This window comes from Taeniopygia guttata, chromosome 2, assembly GCF_048771995.1.
Source record: "Taeniopygia guttata chromosome 2, bTaeGut7.mat, whole genome shotgun sequence".
Classification (NCBI taxonomy): Eukaryota; Metazoa; Chordata; class Aves; order Passeriformes; family Estrildidae; genus Taeniopygia; species Taeniopygia guttata.
Genome location: NC_133026.1, coordinates 38,529,796 through 38,546,920, shown reverse-complemented (window position 1 = coordinate 38,546,920; position 17,125 = coordinate 38,529,796). Strand labels below are relative to the sequence as shown.

At 38.9% G+C, this 17,125-nt stretch overlaps 1 protein-coding gene across 25 annotated transcripts in view; it reads left to right on the top strand.

Moving 5' to 3' along the window:
• The window catches only part of THRB (thyroid hormone receptor beta), a 169,323-nt gene that overhangs the window by 91,160 nt on the left and 61,038 nt on the right, over nt 1-17,125 (top strand). For 2 of the 25 annotated variants that reach the window (XM_072925714.1, XM_072925713.1), the window contains exon 3: nt 15,302-15,353. The exons of 22 other annotated variants lie outside the window; for them this stretch is intronic. The gene's annotated coding sequence lies outside the window, so the exon portion shown is untranslated. Of the gene's footprint in view, nt 1-15,301; nt 15,354-15,489; nt 15,514-17,125 lie in introns of those variants that run through there. One more of the 25 variants, XM_072925724.1, reaches the window with a different exon arrangement.

The window sequence follows — 17,125 nt, the reverse complement described above, 5'->3', positions numbered from 1 at the left end:
TTGCCAGCCAGCCACAGATGCTTGCCCCGGTGGTGTTACAAAAAAATACATACATTCGCTGGATTTGCTGAAAACAAACCTAAAACCAAACCAATGTTAGCTTTGTAAGGGGGCATAAAAAGATTATAAGAAAAAACAATCATACAGGGGGTGTGTGTGGGACTTGACAAGGGTGCCCAGTAGTCATAGTGGAGTAAGGGTGAGCTAGTAGATAACTCCTAATCCATTATAGCATCCTATACCATTTATACATTTTACTTGCAGAGTCATACTAGCTAGGAATGCCCCAAAATTTACTAAAATTAGAAAAAATTTTGGTGGCACTGGTTTAGCTGTGATTGCTGAGCATCTTCAGGGGTAGGAGGGCTCTTAGAGGAGAGTCTGGGGACTTGGCAAGTGTGGCATAAGCCCAAGTGCTAAAGCAGCAAGCAGGTTATTAGGGAGTAGAAACCAGGGGTGTATGATATCAGACTACATTGCAGTAAAATTATGCAGCTGCAGGTATGGTGAACCCTCTCTCCTGAGCAGGCCAGCAAATCCTCACTAGTGGTTATTTTGGTATGTGATACTCTGATGCTAATCTGAGGAGTTGAATGCGAAACCAAAGAAACCCCAGCAACAATGAGAGCCCTTAGCCGAGCGAGGAGCACTTGGCAGTTCCCTCTGCCTTCCTAGAAACAGAGTGGGCGCGAGCTCACGGGGTGCAAGGTCCCTGGAGAAGTGTGGGCAGTGGGTCCCTGCATGGTACATGTGGAAGGGAGAGGTGGTGTCCCCACACCTGAATACTGGGACTGGTAATCAAACAGCCCCCCAAAGCAACAACAATTTCTGCTCAGTCTGGCTTGATACGGAGGTTTTCTGCCCAGTCTGGCATTAGAGGGGAGTGCAGTAGGATGGCAGCCCTGGAGCAGAGCCTGTCCAGAGACATGTTTTGCCAGGCAGCCCCTGCCCTTGGAAGAATGGGAGCCACTGTGACCCTGTGGTGGAGGAGAATCCATATTGCCCCCTGCCATCATGACAGTGCTGGTCTGCCTCCTGCCTGTGCTGCCCCTCAGCTCCAGCCTCCTGGGAAAGGTCCCCTGTGCTGGAGGTGCAGATGAAGGTGTGAGTGAGAGGAGGCAGCCAAAGCCCTGCGTGCCTGCCCATGAGACACAGGCAGGGGCCAGCTGCACCCCAGGAATGAGTGAGTGAGGGAGTGAAAGCATGTTTGTGCGTGTAAGATGCTGATTTCCAAGGAGATTTTAATTTCTGGTTCTTAACATGCCATTTATTTTTGAAAACAGGGTATTACTCAAAATGAGACAGGTTGATGAGACACAATAATCTTGACAATCTTTCATTACAGATATCTGAAGGAATATGAGCATTCTTAGTGTTTTATAGAGTAGTGTGTCTGGCTCTGAGAAATTATGAAAGAAGTATAAATAGCAGGGATAAAGAAAAGGGAAATATGGATTTAATATGTGAAGCATCCAAGTATTTGGCTACCCTTTATCATTTATTGATCATTCTCTCTGCTGCTCAGAAATTATTTGGAGTCAAGGATTCTCAGTTTTGTTTTTTTTTTTTTAATCTCATTGTCTGTCCCAGACACCAGGCTTTCAAGATGAATGTACAAACATGAGTGTGAGTCAGGAAACATGTCAGTGGAGGTGGCTGTGTGAGTAAGGCTGTAGGTAAACAGAAATAAAGTCAATTGGCAGTTTTCTTGTATGCACGGGCAGCTGAAGTCCTTTTTGCTGGAAGAAATTTTCTTTTCCCATTATCCTTCAACATTCTCTTGGAGGAATTGTCTCAAGGGAAGTGAGTGAGTCAGAAAATATGCCAAGTTCATGTCATGGCTGTTTCGGCGTTTCTTTCTCTTGCTGGCCTCCAGGAGCTTTATTGGCAAGTGTTTTTAAAGGAAATATTGGCACAGGAAGGCCTTATTGTTTATGTCATGAAAGTCTCTTGGCTTCTTCTGCCTTGTTATTTTCTCCCTTAAATGGGGAAATTAGGAGTGGGGGGACTAAGAAAGGAAAAGAGGAGAGAAGCAGAAACTATTGACGGTTGCTACCACAACTCTTCCCCCGACATCAGGATGTATCTTGGTGAGTCCTCTCTTTGCTTTTTCTCTGCTGCTGCTTTTCAGGCTCTGCTACAGCTGGTAAATGGGCTTCTAAATGCATAAGTTTCCTTTTTATGCTTTTCAAGATGTGGCACTTAGAGAGTTTTTTGAAAGAAGCCAGCAGTTCTCTGCTGGACTCTCCTCTGCCAGAACAGGGCAGGGAGAGGCAAACGCAGCGCCCAGCCAGGGTCAGATCACTGCTGCCTTCTCACATGCAGATCTGAGCTCTGTGATGGGCTGTGAAGGACATTTCATTAAATTCTTTCTAGTTCTGTGTAAGGTTTGCATACAAAATACAATGTGATTTACAGGGAAAAAAAATAAAATTAGGAAATTGTGCAGAGCAGATGCAGCGGGTACAGAGAGAAACAATAGTGAGATGGTGCATGGTCAGAAATATTGCTTGTTAAAAACCAAAGCAGAAAGCAAAAGCTTTCCATCAAATGTGTACATGTTCTTAAAAAAATACCAAACCAACAAACCAACTCCCTCCCTCTACCTAAACTTACTCATATGCACTCAGGCAATTTTGGCATAACTTAAAAGCACACAAAAAAAGAATTATGTCCAGTGCAGCAATAAAAATTGCTGTAACCTATTACCCTCAAATTAGGTGAGAGTTGGAAAGTCTCTGAGGATGCTATTAAAGAATTAAATATTAACATTTCAAAGAATGTTTCAGCATTTATTTTTTTTATTTGGAAAGTAAAAAGTTAACTCTTCTTGTGATACATCATGGCAGAAATTCTGTTTCTAAATCAGGTTCATTTTTGTCTATACTATTTGCCTCTCTGATATTTTTGTATGCAGCTCAAACATCTAGGATAAAAATTTCTTTCAGGTTAATGTAGCAAAGGTATGCATTGATGTACAAAAAAAGCATAACCCTATTTCTTCTGGATTTGTTACCACCGAAAAAGAAATTTAAAGCAAGTGCCTATTTTTGTGAGTTAAACAGAGAAAATGACATCTAGACACTTTTCTTTGTATACTTTTAAACACAGATTGTGGAATTAAATATATATTTCAAGGCTGTGATGCAGTTTTTGTGATGTCTCTTCAAACACTAAGTATTTGTTGGTACATAATAATTCTTTTTGTTGCGGCATCTTCCTTGTATTTTGGTGATGCCTTTTTGGAATGCTCTTTTTCAAAGGAAAGTGAGATGATTAATCTTGGCTTTTTAAACCTATATTGTTTCACTTTGCAACTCTTTCATGTTCTTTTGTTTTCTAACCTACCTATATCTGGCATCTGTGCAAAATTCTGTAGTGCATAACTGTTTAATTTGAAGAAGCTTTTCCCTTCCCCCTCTACTTCCAGTTTTGTACTTTGATTTGCACAGACTTTGCTTTTACTTTCTTTAAAAATGTATATACACTTGAAAGTTAGTTCAAAGTTCTCGTGGAACATGCATTTCTAGACCTGGATATTCTTAGAGCTTGTTATTTTTTCAGATTTGGGATCTTGCTCAGCCTCTTACAGGAAAAGTAACTGCCTGCCAACATTAGAATCCAGGGAACAGGAACCTGGATTTTGCTTGGAAAACATCTTTAGGAAAGGTGGCTGTGGCTTTTATATTCCTGCCTTCAAGTGTTTTTACCCAGACTGAGCCATAAGAATTATATTGTAAAATGATAGTTACAAAACCAGAAAAAGAATACCCCTTCTAGCAGCACTAGCATATTTTGTTTATAATTTATCTGTATGAATATGAATCTGTAACAAATTAATCACTTAAAAGTTCCATATAGGATGTTGCAAATTAGCCATTTTCACTTTGTTGTAGTTCTTATCTAGAGTGAACCATAAGCTTATTCTTTTTTTTTTCTGTGTGTACATATACCTGTATCTATATTTGAATAGCTATGTCAAAAGATAAGCACTGTAATACTTATGGTAATATCACCATGGATTTTTCTTCAATGTTAGGAATCCTACATTTGTCAGTTCAGACAGAAACCTTTGTGCTGTGTTTTTTGTGTCTTATGTCATAACACGAGAAAAAACAAACCATAAAACTGGGTGTGAATAACTGTACTTTGGCCTATGTCTGCTTCCACTTTACCAGACAGCCAAAATTCTTTGGACATGGCAGTAAAGCTCAATATTAGATCATCAGCTCATACCTACTGCTCCAGTGTCAGGTACACTGTGACAAGATTGCTTTGTTATTATGCTGGAGCACCAAGTGAAATCCCTGATTCCTTAGAGATTTCCATTAGAGACTTCTTTCTCCTCTGTCCCCTGAAATTTTAAGGTCTCTTCTGAGCTAGGAAGCCCTCTGTTTGGACTACTCCACTGGTATTTGGCTTGTTGCTTTCCTTAGCAATGAACTCTAGGAAAGCCACCTTCTCCTTTTCAAGAGCTTTCTCCTCTCTCCCACAACTACATTCATTTTTGTTGCATTGGATAAAAAAAAAAAAAGAAAATAAAAATTGGATGTGGTTAATAATAGTCTTGTAAAAACAATTTCCATAATTCAGAACTTTTCATTTTCTGGCAGCTGGACTGTCACATGTGCGTAGAGAGCTGATCAGGATGGGTACTCTCAAACCACAGCTACAGTTTAGTGCTTCGGCATGAAATGAATGGGAGCAGAGAGTCAATTATAATTGAGGATTGTGTTGTTCATCATGCAGGCTAAACAGCCTGGCTTAACCCGAAGAGGTCAAAATTCACAGGTCTACCCAATTCTTCAGGGGACGCAATGATTTGCATAAAAATTATGGTCCAGTTATAATCTACTTGAGTCTCCAGAAGTTATTAGTAGGGTTCTTTCCTGAAGGCTTATAAAGAATTAAAGCTCCTGTGCACTGAAAGGGAAACTCTTGTAGTGAATTAATAGCAGGTTAGAAGTTAGGAAGCAATAGGGAGTAAATCATTGTGGGGAGCCCTGTTAGGCATCAATCCAACAGAAGGAAAAAGGGGTTAATACTGAAGTAATAAAGCCTGATGGTGGTGTTTGAGTCAACTGGGAAGAATTGTACAAGGAATTGACAGTATTGAGTGTGACTGAGCAATACAATGGCAGAGGGAATTCAGTCACAATAAATGTTAATATTTTTAAAAGGAGAAGAATTGAAATCATAGTGGACTTACAGCCACTTAGGAAAAAAGTGCTGGTGTCTAACAGATTTTTTTATAAAGGTAACAGCTGAATGTCCATCTTATGTCAGAAGCAAACATTGGGAATTTTTAGGAACTGGGCAGAGAAAAATGTCATATTCTCCATTTTCACACTACATAGGACTGGATCCAAGTAACATGGTCTTCATTCTGACCTGTCAGATTTTCATGTCTGTAGTGTTAAAACATGTATAAAATAGCACAATATTTTACATCTTCCAATGCATCTTTTTCTGACATGATCTAAAACCCCTATAATATGAAGAACAAGTGCAGATAGACTAATGCCTACCGATGTTGTAACACTTTGATAGAAGCATCTAACAGTTTCTTGCTGGTAATTAAGAAAGGAAAACACCAAGAGCATATCTGAAAATTAAAAGGAGTGAAGCCTGTATGAAATTGCAAGCTGGGAAAAATTATGAATGTAAACAGCTTTATGCTGAACAGAAGCCATCCTTAATTAATAAAGATAGTTCATCTGGGGACTTTGCTGTAACAAGCTTGTCTTCCATAATGTTTTATTCTGGAATGGGTTAGTCCCAAAGGACTTTTTGAATGTGTGGATTCAGAGGTATGTACATATAACTGCTGTACCTATCAAATCCTCTATTTATTCCAAAGTAATTTTATCCATCAAAACTTATGTCTCTTAGGTACTAAGCACCAGTATCGTGGCCATAAATATGCAAAATTAACCACTTTGCCAGGTACTTTCCAGGTACAAAAACTGCTACATATTTTGTACATATTTAAATTTTTCTCTTGGTTACAAACTTGCACATGAAGTACGGGACACATACTGCGCTTAATGATTTCTGCTTTTCCCTCCCCATCCATCTGAAGATCTCAGATATTAAAGAGAAGAAAAATATTCTAATCATGCCTTCATGAAAGTCATTGGTCTTTAGATCATTTTACTTATGGTTTTATATAATGTTAAAATTTCATAATTTCTGACCCAAAAAAATTTACTAAATTCTTTGTCACCTATAAAAGGCTTGAGATTACACTGATCAGACTGCTCTTCAAAATTATATAGGTGTATTCAAACACCTTAAAAGATTATTATCGTTCCTTCCCCGATTAAAAAAAAAAAAAAGGAAAAAATTATGATAAGGTTGTTCTAAGGTTCCTCTAATATATATAAATATATATATATATGTAAGCAATAAGTAATTTTATAATTATCACAAATTAAAATAGTAAAATATTAAAATTAAAAGCAGAAAACCCAATGGATAATCAAATCTGGTTTTTCACAGAAAAAGCAATGCAAAGATTTCTACTATATAAATAGACTCTGCATAATGACAGAAAATGTTATTTCTACATTGCTTAATTTCTCATTTTTCTCCCTGACATTTTGAATCCCGTATTAGTCTGTAGAACTGATTCAAAATATCAGAGGTAAAACAAAAAGCCAAACTTTGTCTTCAGGATGTAGTTTCACTAACTTGATTGGGCATTACTCAGAGCAGATCCATTTTTAGCATATTGCAATTTGCATACTGACCTTTTCTGCACTGTGAATGAAAATTGATGCTGTGATGTGTTATTAGTCCCATAAAATAACATTTAAGATTTCATTTAAATATATTGTTTGGTGAACAATAATGACATCTACCCTCTTACAATAATAAAAATGTCCATTACAATAATAAAATAAATCTAGATTGCTCCCAGATAGCTGAAAAAGATAATTTTACAAAGCTGTGTTTTGTTTTCAGAAATGCTCACTGACATTTTCTGTCTTTGGTAGCTCTCAGTAAAGTGCATAACTGTTGAAAGTTTAACAATCTTATGCAGGATGGATGTAGACATCAGGTCTGAAATGGGGGAATGTGTACATTAACATGTGTGCATATGCTGATGATAATAATTTGGAAAAATGTCACCTGAAAACTTTAGACAGAGCGGCTACTCCAGGTGAGCTACATAAATGGATGCTTTTATTTCTCTTCTAGTGTGATCACTGCATAATTTAATATAAACTGAAAGCAGACTTACTTCAGGGAGAATCATCTGGAGTAGTTAATGTGTAAATTGTCCTAAGTAATGACTGCAAAATATGTGCATAATGACTTCGTCCTGCTGAGGTCCCAGGTGCAGCACCTGCTCCAGTTTAGTACTGTAGGAGAGAAAGTGATGACAGGAGACAGTCTAGACAGGAGTATCAAGAAATACCAAAGGCATGGGAAGCTTGAGTTCTAAGTAAGGTTTTAGCAAAGCACAACTGCTTAGTCTTGTGAAAAGGTGATTGGGAAGACCACGGTAACAGTTTTCATGAAATGGACATAAGTTAGCTGTGAAGAAGAGCCAGCATTGGTTGTGGATCTAGCAGGACACTGACAGTTGTGTCTACAGTAATAGAACCCTGTACTGGGAAAAACACTCAAAAGAAAAGAAGAGATGAGCAATACAAGATGTTGCCTAGGGTAGGTGTGGTGTTTGAAGCTGACATAAATGGGACTGGGTATGCAGGAGAGATGCATCAGATGACAGATCTCTGTTTGTCACAACTGGTGAGGTGCTTACTTTGTCTCAGGTGAGACATGATATAGTAGGCCTAATAGGTAGCCTCTAGTATACCAGAATTTATATAAACCCCTATAAATGAAACGCCTTTTGATCATTGCTGTCCTTCACTACTTCACCCTGCACTTATGCAAATCCTGCTCACAAATTACAGCAGCGAGTCTGTATGGACAGAAGAAGGAAATCCAGTGCTGGCCTGGAGCTGATCCTGCATTGAAAGAACAAACTTTAAACTTGCTGAAATGCTAAAAGCCTGTTGAACACTGCAGTTATTTTCTTAATTCCTGGCTTAAGGATGTTTCATTACTATACAGAAATTGGGAAAATAGATGCAGATCATACTGTTTTAGAGAGGTCATTCGGTGTTTAACTTTCATCTCTGTGTCTTGAACAAAGGAAGCAGGCTTTCCATCCTTCACACTCCAGTGTTCATTCTGAATGATGTTTAATGTACAGCCTACTGTGGCACCTCCTTTAATTAGCACTTGCTGCTTTTCTTCTTCTGAAGACAATTGTGATAGTGGCAGACTTCATGCCTTTATTACCAGCAAGATGGGAAAGGCTCCTGTAACTTCTGTAACTGATGGGCTGAGACAATCTGGGTGCCTGTAGCTCCTAATGAGCAGTGCATGACATGGTGCAGAGTATTGGCAAGATTAACGAGCCCAGATTTCATTACCAGCACACTGCCTTGTCGTAGCAGCACAGAGAAGGAGTGAGAGAGCATTAGCACATAGTCTGCAATGCACCTTTATACTGATAGGAAAATTGCATGCAACCAGCTGCAGGAATAGATGTGAAAAAAAATCTTCAGGTTTCTTTTCGCAAATCAGGATTCATGAAAATGGTTGGGGACTGATGATTGTTAGCAGACTGAAGCCCTAAAGGGAGAATCTGCCATTGACCTTGTTTTGGGAAAATATTCCCATACAGGAAAGCAGATCAGAATGCCCCTCCAAAACTGTTCCCAGTTCTCTTGGCAACATGAAAGGGTGTTTTTTCCTTGTTGAAGTCCCTTTCAGTAATTTTCTGACATCTTTAACAACATGCTTGATTTTAACAAAAAAACATTATCACATAACCCCCCTGAATTAAATACTACTAATTCTGATGTTTTCTCATCAATAGAGTCCTGCTAAATTTTCCTCTGTATTGGTGAAATTGTTTTTTAAATGCTTTAGTTTGGAAAGCCAATGACACTTGCAATCCTTTCTGTCTAAGACTTTGCAAATACCTGATTTTCATCTGAAGTTTCTGATTTTGCGATACACGCAGCTCTAAGGAATTGTAATCTTTTGGATTATTTTGAGATTGTGAGGACACAGAGACTCACTGGAATTGAATCACATATTATTACCATTCAACTCATAATTTGGCATCTAAACTGCTTAAAAACACCCTCTGATTTCTTATATTTCCTGACTCTTAAGGAAGACCAGAAAGATGAAATGTTAGCAGGCTGTATGAAGTCAGGTGAAAGAAGACCAACAAACTAAGTATGTGCTTTAACCTGCCTTCCTTCAAGGAGATCAATCATACCTGCATCCTGGAGAGACAAGGACTTCATTTGAGATCAAAAAGCTAAGTGCAGCACAGGACTCCTGTGTAGGTAAATACATGAAGGGTTTGCTTTGTGACACCTCTTTCTTAATCTGAAGGCTATTTCAGGCTTAATTCTTGGTGTTCTTTATCACACTTACACATGACCCCTTCCAGCTGCCCATAATGAGAGATGCTTTGGAGAGGAATGGAAGCAAAGTCTTACCCCTAAGCTGCTGAGTTGGGGCTGACAGTGCTCAGTTCTGGAGCCAGGCAAGTTGTATCCCTCCCTGTCTCCCGAAACTAGGAGGAAAAGCCCAATATACAGCAGAGCAGGCTGGCAGCACTGAGGCTTTCCTATTTTGGTCTCTCATCTTGTCTGATTTGATCTCTGACTGTGAGCTTCCTTGGTAGGCAGGTAGAATTAGCCAGTGTGGGTCCCTCAGCATACCTGATGAAGCTGTTTCTCTTTTTACATAAAATATTTAAATATTCCGTGAAAACAAAGAAAGAAAATATTTTCTGGTTAAGAAAATATAAGTCTCTGCAACATGGAACTGAAATCAGTCTGGAGTTGTTCTATGTAGATTTAGAAAACAAAACAAGACAAAACAAAATATCCATCAGCTGTGAAAAAGTACTGAGAGAAGCAAGCTTTGCCCAGCACCAAGTGAGGGTTCATTTGGTGAGTATGTAAAAACATAGATTCCTTCCAATGATTTACATGGTACTACTAGTTTTGTAAGACAGAAAAATATTTCCGAAATTGTTTGTCCAGCTCCAGAGCAGCTGATACTTATAAACAATGGGTATTCATACACTGGTGAAATTTCATCTGAAAGCCTAGATCTCAGGCAGTGCATCTGAGTTGTGAGACAGTGCACCAGTGAGGGCTGTGGAATTGCAAATGAGCACTGTTCTCCTCTTCTCCTGGGTGGTGTAGGCAGCTTTCTGCTCCAGGCTGCTGCCTACCTTGCCTGCTGCCTTGAGCTATCTCTGCTTTTCCATGAAAGCATATAAGAAGTGGGTAGAGAAAAATTCTCTCAAGTGAAATGGGAACAGGATCAGGATGAGACTACTTGGGGTTTTTTGTTGGTTTTTTTTTTTTTTTTTGGTTTTGCAAAATCAAAGTATTTCAGGTGAATGTCATCTTTATTCCACCACCTGAAACAGGGAACTGACGATCATTGTAAGGAGGGTTTCACTTGAGATCATTCTTGTGTACAGCTGCCAAATGTTATATGTGGGCCTCAAATAAAATCTGAGCATTATAGTAAAGACCAGGAGAAATGTAATTACCACTGCCTAAGAATTATGGAAAGTCATCCACCCATATATTCATCATGATTTTTTTGAAAATAAAATGAGTGTTAGTTCTTTCCATCTGATTTAATTATTTTAAAATTTGTTGGGAATTTCAATAGCTTGTAATTAAGAAAAAAATAGTTTTCCCCACTGAGCAGTAACGACAAAAAAGGCATACAGGTTATTTTGTTACTTACCTTGTAAATGTGATTTTTGACACTACATGTAGGTTGATATACTTCCAAAATATTGGCTATTTCATTGCTGAACAAATCCTAACAAATAGAACTTTTTGTTTTGGCAGCTTAAAATCTTCTTCCTATTAACAAACACACTATGTATAAAATACCAGTCTTCCTGAGAGAGCATTAATAAAGAATGTATGATACTGTTAAGTATTCTAGTAGCTAAACCAAGCAAGAAATATCCTGGCAATGACTAACATCCCAAATCTCAGATTCCTCCTAGGAGTGCTGTGCCTGGATTCTCTGGTATTATGCTGTCCTTTGTGCAATTGTTTGCATTTTGTAGCATTGAATAGTGCTTTTGCTCAGTTGTAAATGTGCTGTGAATGCAAGTGGACATTTTTCAGTGGTTATTCCGAGACATTCAGTCACTGTGTCTGAAAAAATGGACAGATTTTAATGAAAAAAAAACCTTTTAATTAGTAAGAGTTAATATATTTAGTGATGTTTCTGGCTTTATATCTACTGTAGGTGTCTTGGTGTGGAAGCAATTAGATTTCATTCTGAAGCTGGTCTCTGGGTTTTATTAAGTCTTCTCCTTAATGAACAAGCCTCTTTGTCTTCTTTTTGTCCAGCTCTCTTTGAGAGTTGTAGAACTCGCTTTTGCTTTTGAGGATAATGACTTTAAAAACTGTATGATTTCTTTTTGTTCTATGGCATCTCACTTCAGAATTTAAACTGAACTTCAGAAGCACAGCTAGCACCCAAAGACAGAACATCTGTCTTTGGAAAACCAAACCTTAGTTATTTTGACATCAGTAGTTTACACTCTGAGTGGGGGTACTTGAATTTGATATCTGTGAGGATAATACACTATATATCCCTTTTAAGAATAATTTGTGCAGTAGCTAAATGCAGTAATACAGGAAAATTTTGTCTGTAAAAGACATCTAAGGGTTTTTTGTCTGAAAAGAGATCTAAGGGTTATTTTAGAAGGATCCTGTAACTTCTGCAGGGAAAAAAAAAACTTGGAAGGAAGATAATTCTGCCTAGTTTTCTAGCTAAGTCCCTATTGTCCTCAAAATAATGCTTTCAATGTAAGAATGCAATCATTTAATGTAGCATTTTTTGTGAAGAAATGGGCAATTCAGTTTCATTACCTGCTCTTCCACTTACTGAGTTTGAGGACATTAACTCCTTCTTTGGGACTAGGCAAGCAGTGAAATTACTTCAGATGATTTTTCCAGCATGCATATGTTGTGTAGAGACATCTAAAAATAATCATCCCCTCCTAGCTGCTGAAATTATCCTGGCAAAGCCCCTAATACATACGAAGCTATGCCAATAGAAAAGTGTTGCTGCCTTTATCAATTTAGCTGATGCCATTTTGGGGAGATGACGCAGTGTTGGTGGGAGAGGGTTTCCTTCTGCTGGTGTGCATGTGAGGAGAAGGTCAGGAAGAGGCTGATGCTGTCAGGCTTGGTACATGCACCACCACAACAACACGGATTGCTCAATCCATCTGCCTTGGATGTTCCGCTGTGCCCATCCCACTCAGTCCTCCGGAGTGCGCCAGCAGGTCAGCACACATGATGTGCTCAGAACAACAGGCTTTATTAGTTGTTCCCATTTGGGACAACAGGCTGCAGTACTCAAGTGCACCCCCACGTCGTTGTTACCCCCAAACAGCCCTGGTTAATGTCATCTGCATCTGCTGTTACTACTTCTGCCATTCTTCAACCTCCTTTTTGCTGCCCTTGTACCTCTTTTCTCCACTCCAGTCTCCTCCCCAGTAAACAACCCACCCTTAATTGCTTTTCTCTCATCTTGATCCCATTTTTTCCACATCCATCTCAGCCTTGTAAACCTGGCCTCAGATGACAGGATTGGTCCTGGTGGCCCTGTGTGGCTGTACACCCCAGCAGGTCCTCTGCCCTCCCCTTTCCCTGGCTGTGGCACTTGGCCATCTCTTGCCAAGCTCCCATCAGTGAAATCACTGAAACCTGTAATAAAGGGTACAGGAGTGACAGTCCCAGTAGACTTTATTGAGCCTGCTCAATGGAAATGAGTACAAAGGAAGAAGTACAGAATTGGGCACGAGAATCTCTTCTTTGTGTCCTAATCCCTTGTTAGAGGAACATGGTACAAAACAGCTGACGTCAGTAGAAAGACTTCCTTGGCTTCATAGGCCTTCCAGCAGACCCTTATATTTTCTCTTACTATCTTAATGCTGGCAGGACGACTAATACAGATAGATATCCTAAAGCTGACAATGACATCTTAAATCTGTCATAAAGGATTGAACAGAATATTTATTTCTACAGCTGAGCAGATCTTTTATGAATCTAGTGTAAGGATGAATAAAACCAAAATTAAGAAATATTTGTAAAATGTAGCAAAAAAAAATATAACTGAAAGAGATACACATATTTTGGCTATAGCTGCACAATACCTGAGAAATAAAGCCTAGCGGGGTTATGAAATTCCAGCAAATTGATGGACTGTTACCAAGTAAGTTTGTTCAGGAGAGATGTCTGTATTACTGAGGCATTTCTAATGATCCAGTACTGTCAAATTCCAGCACTCAGGAACTGTGAATCAGGTCATTACTGCCAACTCTGCTATTTCACTCTGAATTTTTAAGACTTTTTTTTTTTTTTCATTTTATTGCCTATATGTAGTCAAGGACAGTATTTTATAGTCCACTGTCCCCTGTAGCTTCTGTGCCACTTCAGAAAATGCTGATAGTATACCAGTCTCCTTTTAGAGAGACCTACAAAGATGGTTAAAAAAAAAAAAAAAAAGCCTAGTTTAAAAACACATCTCATCCTGTTTCTTAAGTCTTCTTCTTCTATAGTTTGGATAGGATACCTCAAAGAAAATTCTATTTTTAAGTCATTATAAATAACTTCTTATGTAAGATTCTCCAACAACTTCACAGATACTAAAAAATAAGCCCTCTTTAGAAGATAGTACATTTTGTGCTTCCCATATAAGCAAACTGCTTTGTCATTTAGACCAAAGTCTCTTAGTGGATGGCAGAGCATGAAAATAAATCTGGGGATCCTGAAATAAATCTGGGGATCCTGTTCTCATAAAGTTTTCCTCCAGCTGGTTGCAGATACCTTCCACAAACAATACAAAGTGTTTTCTCATTCTGTCACTATCTTTGAGGTTTTTTTCAATAAATCTATCTGTTTTTCATAGAAGAGATACTTTTGAATTGCACAAAATAGCAGAATCCTCCATGCTGTATTTTTTTTTTTCCACAGAAATTTCACTATGAGCTTTTGCAATCCCCACATATTGTATCTTGGCACAAAACACTACCTCTGCTTCTGGTTTGCATCATTAACTATCAGATTGGCTGCTCACTGTGTTTATAGGATACAACAAGAAATAGCCTGTTAAATCTGGCTGGTTGGTACAACTGATGTTAGTTGAATCACTCTGCTCCTGTGTTCTCACATCGTACAGAGAACAAAATCCCATAAAACTAATAAGCTGTAAAGTAGAATTAAAGTCAAAGGCATATGCCCAATATGCCCAAGTGTTGTTAATAAATTGAGAATAACTTTCCCGAAGTCTAAAATAGTAAACACTGCGAATAGACTAGAAATGGATTCTGTAAAACTGCTTTGAAGTAAAAAATGCATGCCAAGGATATATGATATTAATAATAACAGTTCTGATGGCTTATCTGTAGATCTTACTGGCATACTGTTGGAACTGAAGTGAGTATTATCTCCACCTTATGGATGAGGAAGCTGGGTAACCATAAGAATAAATTTTCAACACAGAACATGAGGTAGTGCTGATTCCAATTCCCGTTGCAACTCCCTAACTTTAATTATTTTTCTGTGAGCTTCATTTGTTTCTCTTCATTATACAGAACTTGTTCTTTCAGCACAAGGTAATTTGGATAACACTGAATGTAGATTAGATCCATCTATTAATACTTATGAAACTTATTAATTCTAAAATTGCTGTGATAGATTAGCTCCTTCCCATCACTGGATGGGAAAATGCCCACATCCTTAATTTAGACTGGTGTATTGCTTTTCACACTTAATATTTTTCTGCTTGAGACACTATGGAAAGCAACAGGAAAAGAATGTCTGTGGTGTTTATTTTAGCATGTTTCCATATAAGCCTGGTGGGAAGTATGTGGAATATCACTTCTAAGATCATGTATTTCCACTGTCCTTTTTAATATCCATGTGATGCTGCTGAGATAAATCATGGGAAGCCTCAGTATCAGCAATACAAGAATGATTTCCCATTCTGCTTCTCCTGACTGATATGAGTGGCATAAAAACTGTCTCTGAGTGTCTGGCTAAAATCAAACTGCATATTAGTTATATAGAATTGGTGCTAAATGGAGGACTGAAATTTACTGAAAAAGTAGTGATTTCCATCTTGTCTTGTGTTTGGGACTCGTTTTGCTTGTGGCTTTTCCCTTGACTCTATTTCGCTTCTTATTTGTTTTTATTTTCAGGGCAATCTTTCCTGAGAGAAGCAGTGAAAATTCATCTGGTAACTTGACTTGGGTAATCTTCACATTTGTATCTTCCATCCCTTACCACTGCAGTGTGTTTATGTAGAGCTTTAACCAGGAAACTCTTCAGTTCCTTGGAACTGTTCAGTGTGCTGCACCTCTGGGAACATTCCCTGCTTTTTCACTGTCTTGCCCCTGGCACTCCATACCAGGTGGGATTCAGCATCTTCCTGCTAACCTTTGAAGTCATCTCTGCTGGGTGTCTTAAAACAAAGTTTTCCTTGAATGGTGTTTGCCCCTGCTTGCAGCTATGCTCTTCAAGGATCTGTTTGTTTGTCAGGCAGCAGATGCACAGGAGCAGCACACAGAGATGGAGTTGTCAGGGCCTTGGCTTTAGTATTTGGTAGTGGAGAATGAAATGCAGCATCCAGCTGCAAGACAAGATGTGGAATTAGAATAGAAGGAGAGATCAATTGGAAAAGAGGAGGAAGAATTATGTATTCAAAGAAAATCCTAGCTCATCCCACTGACTCAAGAGAGCAAAGAAACTCAGATTGATACCTTTAATGTTACCTCAATCACATAGCCATCATGAAACACTGTAGTAATTAGAGTTTAATGAACTTAATAAAATAGGTGCATAAGATTTCTGCATGTGATTTTTGGTGTGCTTTCTGGGGAAAGTGTATCTGCTCATACAAGTGTTTTGCTTCAGAGACTGGAAGGATGCTGTTTCCATACTGACCTCCCTCTGGCCTTTCAAGACCCCTTATTTTACTGCTTTGATAAATACATGCTCTAAGTCATAAATTGGGGTTGAATGCAGGCAATAGTGAAACTGGAAAGACATGAGTCAACTACTGGCAAACCAAGGAAAGCAAAACAGCTTCACATGTTAGACTCACAACCCAGAGGAAGCAGGTGCTGCTGAACAGGGCCTTACAATTTAATTTCTCCTGCTCAATTTTTCCATGCTTTTCTTCCAGAGGCTTGGATTCCTTGTGTGTTGTCTCCAGCAAGGACCTATGCCTCTGTGCACCTACAAGCAGGCCACCCTTAAAGCTGTCATTGCTTTCAGTGGTTTGGCTTTCTCTGTCATTCTAAGCTTCTAGAACACCTGCCCAAAGCCTCATCATTTCAGGACAGGTCAATATGGATCTATTTATGATGGGTTATATAATATTAAAGCATGTTCAGAATCAGCTGTTAGAAATATCTTTCTGAGTCTTATTGCACTTCTGTTGTTGCATCTTGGATTCTTTACCTCTTAAAAGCAAATTTAGGCTTTCTGAATGTATTCTCACACTCTATACAGAAGATACATCTATTTGTGGAGCTTTTCATGGCTTCTGTTGGACAGGCTTTGCTGTCCCTGAAGGCTGTCCAAAAGCTCCTTGTTAAAAAATTAAGTGTCCCATTCTCATTTACATCATTCTGCAGCCCTTCATGTTCCTCCTCTGCACCTGTGAGCTGTCTCACAGTGGAAGTGCCATCACAGCAAAGGCAGGGATAGGGTGTTCTGCCAAGGAGTGGCACAAAGACTGGGGGGTGAGGTGAGCTTCCCAGGCATACTGCCTATGGAGGCGTGGAGCTACTGAGGTCAGCAAGGAGGGTATCAAGGTGAATGCAGTAGTAGAAATCTGGCAGCAACAAAATGCTGCACCAGAATCTTCCAGCCATGTCTTGGTAGCCTGTAGCTGAAGATAAAATACATAGATGACATAGCAAGCTGAAGAGGTCAATTGCAGGTTCCTCATTGCTCAGAAATATTGTCTTTTGGATGGGTTACTGTAGGTCTTATTCAGGTGTGCTCCATAAGCTATT